Genomic DNA, 12,262 nt, shown 5'->3' with positions numbered 1-12,262 from the left:
AGGCACCTCGTATAAGAATTGCCTGAGTGTACCCCTGGATCTTTGTCACTCAGACTTTCAAACTACCCTTGACTTACCCATACCCCAGATTTGGTATTGGCCTTCAGGGCATCACTAGAGTAGACTGTTCTATGATACTGATAATATGGAAATTGGTAACACGGAAATTGTGTGAACCTTGTATGAAAAATTATTGGAAAATTGGAAAACACATAATCTATCTTAGAGGATTATTACTTCGTTAATTCTATGGGCGATGGGATTATCTCGCCAGTTTCGTTTGAGTGTGCTGCCGTCGCTGTTTTTTTTTATTTTGCCTTCATTTCTGTCTTTATTTATTTCTTTCTATTTAGTTTTTAACATCATCACTTGCTTCACACCTGGAGAGGGAGGTGTGTTTCTGAGTAGTGTGTCGTCGCCCCCAAGGCATAGCAGAGTATGCCTCCGCTTTTATTTTCGGTTTATGGCAATAAGTCTTGCTACTAACAACACCCTGCTTTACGTGCTGCGTCGACACTAGAGGATGGCGGCATTTTTGGAGAGGAAAAGGTAGGTCTATAGGGGAGGTAGGAGGGAAAAAAGTGTAGTATTTGTCTTATCAGCTTAATATCTGATACGTCCTGCATCACACGACCAGAATATTACACTCATTTTTGGCTTATGACGGAGTGCTAGGGGCTTGCTCCACCTCTGTCGCGGGTTGGCCCGGCATTGAAGCACCGCCGGGATCGGCCCACCTAAAATTAATTAAAACACAGCCTGAAATGGGTTAACTTTCTGCAGTGATCAGATATTCCGCTGGTAGCAAAACTTGTCGTAGTTGTTGATGTGCCCAGTAGTTAGTTGCTTACACACCACGATTTCTTTTCATTAATTTAAGATTATCTTAAGAATTTTTTTTTTTTTTTTTTGCGTTTAGCCGGACGGCACTTGCAGCCGCATTGCGGTAGGCTGGTAATTTATGGGGGCACAGGACAGTGCCTTCGGATGCCTCGTTAGCGTCTCTTATGGTCCGGGCACAGATAATTTTAATTACATTTTTTGGAGTTATATCCTTAGCTCCTCGCGAACGTCGTCGTCGTCGCCGCCGCACGCACGCTGAATACGTGTGTACACACGCACACACACATATGCAGTAGGCGGTGGACGATGTAAGCACTCGGCTAGGTGTAGCTCGCGCCAGTATAGCTCGCACCGGCCTGACGCTGCTGTGGGGCGGCCTCACGGCTTCTCCACTGCCCTGGCAGCTAGCGGCGTTCAAATGGAAGTCGCAGTTTACTCCTCGACATGGAGGGTAGTACTGGGATGTTGACGAGTGATCTCGTATTTGGTCGTTCCTTCGGGCACTTGCCTTTGCGATGTTTTCGACGGTCGCCTGTTGCCATATCGGCCCGCACCACCGTGTGTCACTCCCACATGTGGAGCGCACACGCTGCAAGCATTTAGGCCCTGACACTGCGGTTTTTCATCTCTGGCGGTACTCCGCAAGGATACCGCCCTTCGATTGTGCCATTCCAACACTAATCGAAGTGCTAGGTTTTCCGGCCTGTTAGGAGACCGCTTCTGCAAAACGTGCGAGGAGATGTTTGCTGGTTGCGAGCTACCCGCCGATTTTCTAGCTGTACGTATTGTCCTTAATCCAAAGGTCACAGGTCACTGTCGGGCTAAGGACGTGTTCTTAACACTGATTATAAGTTGGTGGCACGAAGTGTGGCTTCACATCTTAAACAGGTAATGAATAAGGTACACTGGCGTTTCGAATCGAACCACCTTCACCGCTGCTTCTATATACCGTGATGCTGTCTTACTCACCCACCGCCGACGCTCGAACTCCGGCTTCAATTGATCTCTAGATTTCGCCGGTGCCTTCTCCCATCCTTACCTGCTGGCCGTTATGTCGCGTAAGGGTTTCGGGGAGCACTTCATAAGAGTCATCCGGCACTTCTTGGATGGAGCAAATTCCAGAATCATTGTGAACGGCTGCAGATCACGACCAATTCCCATCAGACGATCAGTTCGACAAGGCTGTCCCTTGTCAGTGTATTTTATCGCTTTGGCGCTGGACCCCATGCTGCGTGACATCGGACGGATGGTCGATGGTGTTCCTTTCCCAGGCGTCACCTTCCGCAGTGCGGCATACGCGGATGGTGTAGGTGTGTTTGTAGCAAACGCCAATGACATCGATTCGGTTCGCCGAGTCCTCCACGTTTATGAACGAGCATCCGGTGCCATGTTAAAATCCAACAAAATGGTGCTAATGCCACTAGGGCCACGATCATTGACCATCGAACGCCCATGCAACCGGATTGTAGGGGAACAACGTATCTTGGGTCTTGAGGTGACTGACTGTCCGCAGCGCATGTTAACACTCACGTGCAGGCGGATTCTCACGCGCATCAGAGGATTTTGCATGAGTCACACTGATCGACGACTCGACCTCCATCAACGAATCCAACTGATTAGTACATACATCCTATCACGGGCATAGTATGTAGCACAACTCCATACGCTACCGAAACAAACCAGCAGAGCCATCTCACAAACAGTATATTGCCTATTGTGGCGGCATGCACTATTCAAAGTTGATGCGCAGAATTGTACACTGCCAAAGGTCGATAGTGGCCTTGGACTCATTGACTTTCCCCGCAAATGTGCGGCAATCCTGATTCCAAGTATCGCCACTTTGCGTGAGATTGACCCAGGTGGTACAACAGCGGTGCTTTTCGACCGTTATCCCCCACAATCGGCGCGTGCACCAGTATGTTTGACACATATTCCATTCCGGATGACGACAGTCAAGGACTATTACCTCAATCAAAGTTACGTCCTAACAGTGGCCACCGACAAGGCACGCACATCGAAGCGCCTTTACTAGGCGCTTCGAGGCCAGCCCACACCACATAAATTGGAGGACAGACGACCGTCGGTCATCTGGCACCAAGCTTGGGCTAATATCAACCACCCAGCCCTTCCCACAGAAGTTTCAGCGCTATGGTATCGCGTTGTAAACAATTTAATACCCACTAATCACCGCCTGGCGGCCATCCGCCTATGGCCCTCGGCTGCTTGCGGCCGATGTGGTGACGTAGACACCAGAGAGCATCGTCTCTTATGCCCTCACGTCACAGAAGTGTGGGACCTTGCACGTGTGCTATTAGCGCTGATCGGTGGGACTACACTGGACTATGTGTCAATCGACTGGTTCCTTACCCCTGATATTCAGACCAACCAACGAACACGACGTAACGCAATGGTGTGGCTCTTGGGCCACACCATTTTCACGATCTATGACCTTTGCCTCACCGATGCTGTCTCTTTCATGGACTACCTTTGGAGCCAGCATCGCCTGGCGGAATCTGACCGGAAATATACCATTACTTTTGCAAGATTTCTTAAAGTTGCAATGGTTCATGGTTATCAAAAGGTGTTCCGGGCTGACTAAGGCACCTCGTATAAGAATTGCCTGAGTGTACCCCTGGATCTTTGTCACTCAGACTTTCAAACTACCCTTGACTTACCCATACCCCAGATTTGGTATTGGCCTTCAGGGCATCACTAGAGTAGACTGTTCTATGATACTGATAATATGGAAATTGGTAACACGGAAATTGTGTGAACCTTGTATGAAAAATTATTGGAAAATTGGAAAACACATAATCTATCTTAGAGGATTATTACTTCGTTAATTCTATGGGCGATGGGATTATCTCGCAAGTTTCGTTTGAGTGTGCTGCCGTCGCTGTTTTTTTTTATTTTGCCTTCATTTCTGTCTTTATTTATTACTTTCTATTTAGTTTTTAACATCATCACTTGCTTCACACCTGGAGAGGGAGGTGTGTTTCTGAGTAGTGTGTCGTCGCCCCCAAGGCATAGCAGAGTATGCCTCCGCTTTTATTTTCGGTTTATGGCAATAAGTCTTGCTACTAACAACACCCTGCTTTACGTGCTGCGTCGACACTAGAGGATGGCGGCATTTTTGGAGAGGAAAAGGTAGGTCTATAGGGGAGGTAGGAGGGAAAAAAGTGTAGTATTTGTCTTATCAGCTTAATATCCGATACGTCCTGCATCACACGACCAGAATATTACACTCATTTTTGGCTTATGACGGAGTGCTAGGGGCTTGCTCCACCTCTGTCGCGGGTTGGCCCGGCATTGAAGTACCGCCGGGATCGGCCCACCTAAAATTAATTAAAACACAGCCTGAAATGGGTTAACTTTCTGCAGTGATCAGATATTCCGCTGGTAGCAAAACTTGTCGTAGTTGTTGATGTGCCCAGTAGTTAGTTGCTTACACACCACGATTTCTTTTCATTAATTTAAGATTATCTTAAGAATTTTTTTTTTTTTTTTTGCGTTTAGCCGGACGGCACTTGCAGCCGCATTGCGCTAGGCTGGTAATTTATGGGGGCACAGGACAGTGCCTTCGGATGCCTCGTTAGCGTCTCTTATGGTCCGGGCACAGATAATTTTAATTACATTTTTTGGAGTTATATCCTTAGCTCCTCGCGAACGTCGTCGTCGTCGCCGCCGCACGCACGCTGAATACGTGTGTACACACGCACACACACATATGCAGTAGGCGGTGGACGATGTAAGCACTCGGCTAGGTGTAGCTCGCGCCAGTATAGCTCGCACCGGCCTGACGCTGCTGTGGGGCGGCCTCACGGCTTCTCCACTGCCCTGGCAGCTAGCGGCGTTCAAATGGAAGTCGCAGTTTACTCCTCGACATGGAGGGTAGTACTGGGATGTTGACGAGTGATCTCGTATTTGGTCGTTCCTTCGGGCACTTGCCTTTGCGATGTTTTCGACGGTCGCCTGTTGCCATATCGGCCCGCACCACCGTGTGTCACTCCCACATGTGGAGCGCACACGCTGCAAGCATTTAGGCCCTGACACTGCGGTTTTTCATCTCTGGCGGTACTCCGCAAGGATACCGCCCTTCGATTGTGCCATTCCAACACTAATCGAAGTGCTAGGTTTTCCGGCCTGTTAGGAGACCGCTTCTGCAAAACGTGCGAGGAGATGTTTGCTGGTTGCGAGCTACCCGCCGATTTTCTAGCTGTACGTATTGTCCTTAATCCAAAGGTCACAGGTCACTGTCGGGCTAAGGACGTGTTCTTAACACTGATTATAAGTTGGTGGCACGAAGTGTGGCTTCACATCTTAAACAGGTAATGAATAAGGTACACTGGCGTTTCGAATCGAACCACCTTCACCGCTGCTTCTATATACCGTGATGCTGTCTTACTCACCCACCGCCGACGCTCGAACTCCGGCTTCAATTGATCTCTAGATTTCGCCGGTGCCTTCTCCCATCCTTACCTGCTGGCCGTTATGTCGCGTAAGGGTTTCGGGGAGCACTTCATAAGAGTCATCCGGCACTTCTTGGATGGAGCAAATTCCAGAATCATTGTGAACGGCTGCAGATCACGACCAATTCCCATCAGACGATCAGTTCGACAAGGCTGTCCCTTGTCAGTGTATTTTATCGCTTTGGCGCTGGACCCCATGCTGCGTGACATCGGACGGATGGTCGATGGTGTTCCTTTCCCAGGCGTCACCTTCCGCAGTGCGGCATACGCGGATGGTGTAGGTGTGTTTGTAGCAAACGCCAATGACATCGATTCGGTTCGCCGAGTCCTCCACGTTTATGAACGAGCATCCGGTGCCATGTTAAAATCCAACAAAATGGTGCTAATGCCACTAGGGCCACGATCATTGACCATCGAACGCCCATGCAACCGGATTGTAGGGGAACAACGTATCTTGGGTCTTGAGGTGACTGACTGTCCGCAGCGCATGTTAACACTCACGTGCAGGCGGATTCTCACGCGCATCAGAGGATTTTGCATGAGTCACACTGATCGACGACTCGACCTCCATCAACGAATCCAACTGATTAGTACATACATCCTATCACGGGCATAGTATGTAGCACAACTCCATACGCTACCGAAACAAACCAGCAGAGCCATCTCACAAACAGTATATTGCCTATTGTGGCGGCATGCACTATTCAAAGTTGATGCGCAGAATTGTACACTGCCAAAGGTCGATAGTGGCCTTGGACTCATTGACTTTCCCCGCAAATGTGCGGCAATCCTGATTCCAAGTATCGCCACTTTGCGTGAGATTGACCCAGGTGGTACAACAGCGGTGCTTTTCGACCGTTATCCCCCACAATCGGCGCGTGCACCAGTATGTTTGACACATATTCCATTCCGGATGACGACAGTCAAGGACTATTACCTCAATCAAAGTTACGTCCTAACAGTGGCCACCGACAAGGCACGCACATCGAAGCGCCTTTACTAGGCGCTTCGAGGCCAGCCCACACCACATAAATTGGAGGACAGACGACCGTCGGTCATCTGGCACCAAGCTTGGGCTAATATCAACCACCCAGCCCTTCCCACAGAAGTTTCAGCGCTATGGTATCGCGTTGTAAACAATTTAATACCCACTAATCACCGCCTGGCGGCCATCCGCCTATGGCCCTCGGCTGCTTGCGGCCGATGTGGTGACGTAGACACCAGAGAGCATCGTCTCTTATGCCCTCACGTCACAGAAGTGTGGGACCTTGCACGTGTGCTATTAGCGCTGATCGGTGGGACTACACTGGACTATGTGTCAATCGACTGGTTCCTTACCCCTGATATTCAGACCAACCAACGAACACGACGTAACGCAATGGTGTGGCTCTTGGGCCACACCATTTTCACGATCTATGACCTTTGCCTCACCGATGCTGTCTCTTTCATGGACTACCTTTGGAGCCAGCATCGCCTGGCGGAATCTGACCGGAAATATACCATTACTTTTGCAAGATTTCTTAAAGTTGCAATGGTTCATGGTTATCAAAAGGTGTTCCGGGCTGACTAAGGCACCTCGTATAAGAATTGCCTGAGTGTACCCCTGGATCTTTGTCACTCAGACTTTCAAACTACCCTTGACTTACCCATACCCCAGATTTGGTATTGGCCTTCAGGGCATCACTAGAGTAGACTGTTCTATGATACTGATAATATGGAAATTGGTAACACGGAAATTGTGTGAACCTTGTATGAAAAATTATTGGAAAATTGGAAAACACATAATCTATCTTAGAGGATTATTACTTCGTTAATTCTATGGGCGATGGGATTATCTCGCAAGTTTCGTTTGAGTGTGCTGCCGTCGCTGTTTTTTTTTATTTTGCCTTCATTTCTGTCTTTATTTATTACTTTCTATTTAGTTTTTAACATCATCACTTGCTTCACACCTGGAGAGGGAGGTGTGTTTCTGAGTAGTGTGTCGTCGCCCCCAAGGCATAGCAGAGTATGCCTCCGCTTTTATTTTCGGTTTATGGCAATAAGTCTTGCTACTAACAACACCCTGCTTTACGTGCTGCGTCGACACTAGAGGATGGCGGCATTTTTGGAGAGGAAAAGGTAGGTCTATAGGGGAGGTAGGAGGGAAAAAAGTGTAGTATTTGTCTTATCAGCTTAATATCCGATACGTCCTGCATCACACGACCAGAATATTACACTCATTTTTGGCTTATGACGGAGTGCTAGGGGCTTGCTCCACCTCTGTCGCGGGTTGGCCCGGCATTGAAGTACCGCCGGGATCGGCCCACCTAAAATTAATTAAAACACAGCCTGAAATGGGTTAACTTTCTGCAGTGATCAGATATTCCGCTGGTAGCAAAACTTGTCGTAGTTGTTGATGTGCCCAGTAGTTAGTTGCTTACACACCACGATTTCTTTTCATTAATTTAAGATTATCTTAAGAATTTTTTTTTTTTTTTTTGCGTTTAGCCGGACGGCACTTGCAGCCGCATTACGCTAGGCTGGTAATTTATGGGGGCACAGGACAGTGCCTTCGGATGCCTCGTTAGCGTCTCTTATGGTCCGGGCACAGATAATTTTAATTACATTTTTTGGAGTTATATCCTTAGCTCCTCGCGAACGTCGTCGTCGTCGCCGCCGCACGCACGCTGAATACGTGTGTACACACGCACACACACATATGCAGTAGGCGGTGGACGATGTAAGCACTCGGCTAGGTGTAGCTCGCGCCAGTATAGCTCGCACCGGCCTGACGCTGCTGTGGGGCGGCCTCACGGCTTCTCCACTGCCCTGGCAGCTAGCGGCGTTCAAATGGAAGTCGCAGTTTACTCCTCGACATGGAGGGTAGTACTGGGATGTTGACGAGTGATCTCGTATTTGGTCGTTCCTTCCGGCACTTGCCTTTGCGATGTTTTCGACGGTCGCCTGTTGCCATATCGGCCCGCACCACCGTGTGTCACTCCCACATGTGGAGCGCACACGCTGCAAGCATTTAGGCCCTGACACTGCGGTTTTTCATCTCTGGCGGTACTCCGCAAGGATACCGCCCTTCGATTGTGCCATTCCAACACTAATCGAAGTGCTAGGTTTTCCGGCCTGTTAGGAGACCGCTTCTGCAAAACGTGCGAGGAGATGTTTGCTGGTTGCGAGCTACCCGCCGATTTTCTAGCTGTACGTATTGTCCTTAATCCAAAGGTCACAGGTCACTGTCGGGCTAAGGACGTGTTCTTAACACTGATTATAAGTTGGTGGCACGAAGTGTGGCTTCACATCTTAAACAGGTAATGAATAAGGTACACTGGCGTTTCGAATCGAACCACCTTCACCGCTGCTTCTATATACCGTGATGCTGTCTTACTCACCCACCGCCGACGCTCGAACTCCGGCTTCAATTGATCTCTAGATTTCGCCGGTGCCTTCTCCCATCCTTACCTGCTGGCCGTTATGTCGCGTAAGGGTTTCGGGGAGCACTTCATAAGAGTCATCCGGCACTTCTTGGATGGAGCAAATTCCAGAATCATTGTGAACGGCTGCAGATCACGACCAATTCCCATCAGACGATCAGTTCGACAAGGCTGTCCCTTGTCAGTGTATTTTATCGCTTTGGCGCTGGACCCCATGCTGCGTGACATCGGACGGATGGTCGATGGTGTTCCTTTCCCAGGCGTCACCTTCCGCAGTGCGGCATACGCGGATGGTGTAGGTGTGTTTGTAGCAAACGCCAATGACATCGATTCGGTTCGCCGAGTCCTCCACGTTTATGAACGAGCATCCGGTGCCATGTTAAAATCCAACAAAATGGTGCTAATGCCACTAGGGCCACGATCATTGACCATCGAACGCCCATGCAACCGGATTGTAGGGGAACAACGTATCTTGGGTCTTGAGGTGACTGACTGTCCGCAGCGCATGTTAACACTCACGTGCAGGCGGATTCTCACGCGCATCAGAGGATTTTGCATGAGTCACACTGATCGACGACTCGACCTCCATCAACGAATCCAACTGATTAGTACATACATCCTATCACGGGCATAGTATGTAGCACAACTCCATACGCTACCGAAACAAACCAGCAGAGCCATCTCACAAACAGTATATTGCCTATTGTGGCGGCATGCACTATTCAAAGTTGATGCGCAGAATTGTACACTGCCAAAGGTCGATAGTGGCCTTGGACTCATTGACTTTCCCCGCAAATGTGCGGCAATCCTGATTCCAAGTATCGCCACTTTGCGTGAGATTGACCCAGGTGGTACAACAGCGGTGCTTTTCGACCGTTATCCCCCACAATCGGCGCGTGCACCAGTATGTTTGACACATATTCCATTCCGGATGACGACAGTCAAGGACTATTACCTCAATCAAAGTTACGTCCTAACAGTGGCCACCGACAAGGCACGCACATCGAAGCGCCTTTACTAGGCGCTTCGAGGCCAGCCCACACCACATAAATTGGAGGACAGACGACCGTCGGTCATCTGGCACCAAGCTTGGGCTAATATCAACCACCCAGCCCTTCCCACAGAAGTTTCAGCGCTATGGTATCGCGTTGTAAACAATTTAATACCCACTAATCACCGCCTGGCGGCCATCCGCCTATGGCCCTCGGCTGCTTGCGGCCGATGTGGTGACGTAGACACCAGAGAGCATCGTCTCTTATGCCCTCACGTCACAGAAGTGTGGGACCTTGCACGTGTGCTATTAGCGCTGATCGGTGGGACTACACTGGACTATGTGTCAATCGACTGGTTCCTTACCCCTGATATTCAGACCAACCAACGAACACGACGTAACGCAATGGTGTGGCTCTTGGGCCACACCATTTTCACGATCTATGACCTTTGCCTCACCGATGCTGTCTCTTTCATGGACTACCTTTGGAGCCAGCATCGCCTGGCGGAATCTGACCGGAAATATACCATTACTTTTGCAAGATTTCTTAAAGTTGCAATGGTTCATGGTTATCAAAAGGTGTTCCGGGCTGACTAAGGCACCTCGTATAAGAATTGCCTGAGTGTACCCCTGGATCTTTGTCACTCAGACTTTCAAACTACCCTTGACTTACCCATACCCCAGATTTGGTATTGGCCTTCAGGGCATCACTAGAGTAGACTGTTCTATGATACTGATAATATGGAAATTGGTAACACGGAAATTGTGTGAACCTTGTATGAAAAATTATTGGAAAATTGGAAAACACATAATCTATCTTAGAGGATTATTACTTCGTTAATTCTATGGGCGATGGGATTATCTCGCAAGTTTCGTTTGAGTGTGCTGCCGTCGCTGTTTTTTTTTATTTTGCCTTCATTTCTGTCTTTATTTATTACTTTCTATTTAGTTTTTAACATCATCACTTGCTTCACACCTGGAGAGGGAGGTGTGTTTCTGAGTAGTGTGTCGTCGCCCCCAAGGCATAGCAGAGTATGCCTCCGCTTTTATTTTCGGTTTATGGCAATAAGTCTTGCTACTAACAACACCCTGCTTTACGTGCTGCGTCGACACTAGAGGATGGCGGCATTTTTGGAGAGGAAAAGGTAGGTCTATAGGGGAGGTAGGAGGGAAAAAAGTGTAGTATTTGTCTTATCAGCTTAATATCCGATACGTCCTGCATCACACGACCAGAATATTACACTCATTTTTGGCTTATGACGGAGTGCTAGGGGCTTGCTCCACCTCTGTCGCGGGTTGGCCCGGCATTGAAGTACCGCCGGGATCGGCCCACCTAAAATTAATTAAAACACAGCCTGAAATGGGTTAACTTTCTGCAGTGATCAGATATTCCGCTGGTAGCAAAACTTGTCGTAGTTGTTGATGTGCCCAGTAGTTAGTTGCTTACACACCACGATTTCTTTTCATTAATTTAAGATTATCTTAAGAATTTTTTTTTTTTTTTTTGCGTTTAGCCGGACGGCACTTGCAGCCGCATTGCGCTAGGCTGGTAATTTATGGGGGCACAGGACAGTGCCTTCGGATGCCTCGTTAGCGTCTCTTATGGTCCGGGCACAGATAATTTTAATTACATTTTTTGGAGTTATATCCTTAGCTCCTCGCGAACGTCGTCGTCGTCGCCGCCGCACGCACGCTGAATACGTGTGTACACACGCACACACACATATGCAGTAGGCGGTGGACGATGTAAGCACTCGGCTAGGTGTAGCTCGCGCCAGTATAGCTCGCACCGGCCTGACGCTGCTGTGGGGCGGCCTCACGGCTTCTCCACTGCCCTGGCAGCTAGCGGCGTTCAAATGGAAGTCGCAGTTTACTCCTCGACATGGAGGGTAGTACTGGGATGTTGACGAGTGATCTCGTATTTGGTCGTTCCTTCGGGCACTTGCCTTTGCGATGTTTTCGACGGTCGCCTGTTGCCATATCGGCCCGCACCACCGTGTGTCACTCCCACATGTGGAGCGCACACGCTGCAAGCATTTAGGCCCTGACACTGCGGTTTTTCATCTCTGGCGGTACTCCGCAAGGATACCGCCCTTCGATTGTGCCATTCCAACACTAATCGAAGTGCTAGGTTTTCCGGCCTGTTAGGAGACCGCTTCTGCAAAACGTGCGAGGAGATGTTTGCTGGTTGCGAGCTACCCGCCGATTTTCTAGCTGTACGTATTGTCCTTAATCCAAAGGTCACAGGTCACTGTCGGGCTAAGGACGTGTTCTTAACACTGATTATAAGTTGGTGGCACGAAGTGTGGCTTCACATCTTAAACAGGTAATGAATAAGGTACACTGGCGTTTCGAATCGAACCACCTTCACCGCTGCTTCTATATACCGTGATGCTGTCTTACTCACCCACCGCCGACGCTCGAACTCCGGCTTCAATTGATCTCTAGATTTCGCCGGTGCCTTCTCCCATCCTTACCTGCTGGCCGTTATGTCGCGTAAGGGTTTCGGGGAGCACTTCATAAGAGTCATCCGGCAC

The 12,262-nt window shown here is 49.1% G+C and overlaps 4 pseudogenes; all 4 read left to right on the top strand.

Moving 5' to 3' along the window:
* Positions 1–531: 531 nt before the first annotated feature.
* On the top strand, positions 532–742 carry LOC124769541 (annotated as a pseudogene).
* Positions 743–3,972: 3,230 nt separating this feature from the next.
* On the top strand, positions 3,973–4,183 carry LOC124769604 (annotated as a pseudogene).
* A 3,229-nt stretch (positions 4,184–7,412) lies between these two features.
* LOC124769603 lies at positions 7,413–7,623 on the top strand (annotated as a pseudogene).
* A 3,229-nt stretch (positions 7,624–10,852) lies between these two features.
* Positions 10,853–11,063, top strand: LOC124769602 (annotated as a pseudogene).
* The last annotated feature ends 1,199 nt before the right edge of the window (positions 11,064–12,262 follow it).

This window comes from Schistocerca piceifrons, unplaced genomic scaffold, assembly GCF_021461385.2.
Source record: "Schistocerca piceifrons isolate TAMUIC-IGC-003096 unplaced genomic scaffold, iqSchPice1.1 HiC_scaffold_701, whole genome shotgun sequence".
NCBI lineage: Eukaryota > Metazoa > Arthropoda > Insecta > Orthoptera > Acrididae > Schistocerca > Schistocerca piceifrons.
Note: the sequence above shows the minus strand (reverse complement) of the source record. Positions and strands in the feature narration are given on the sequence as shown.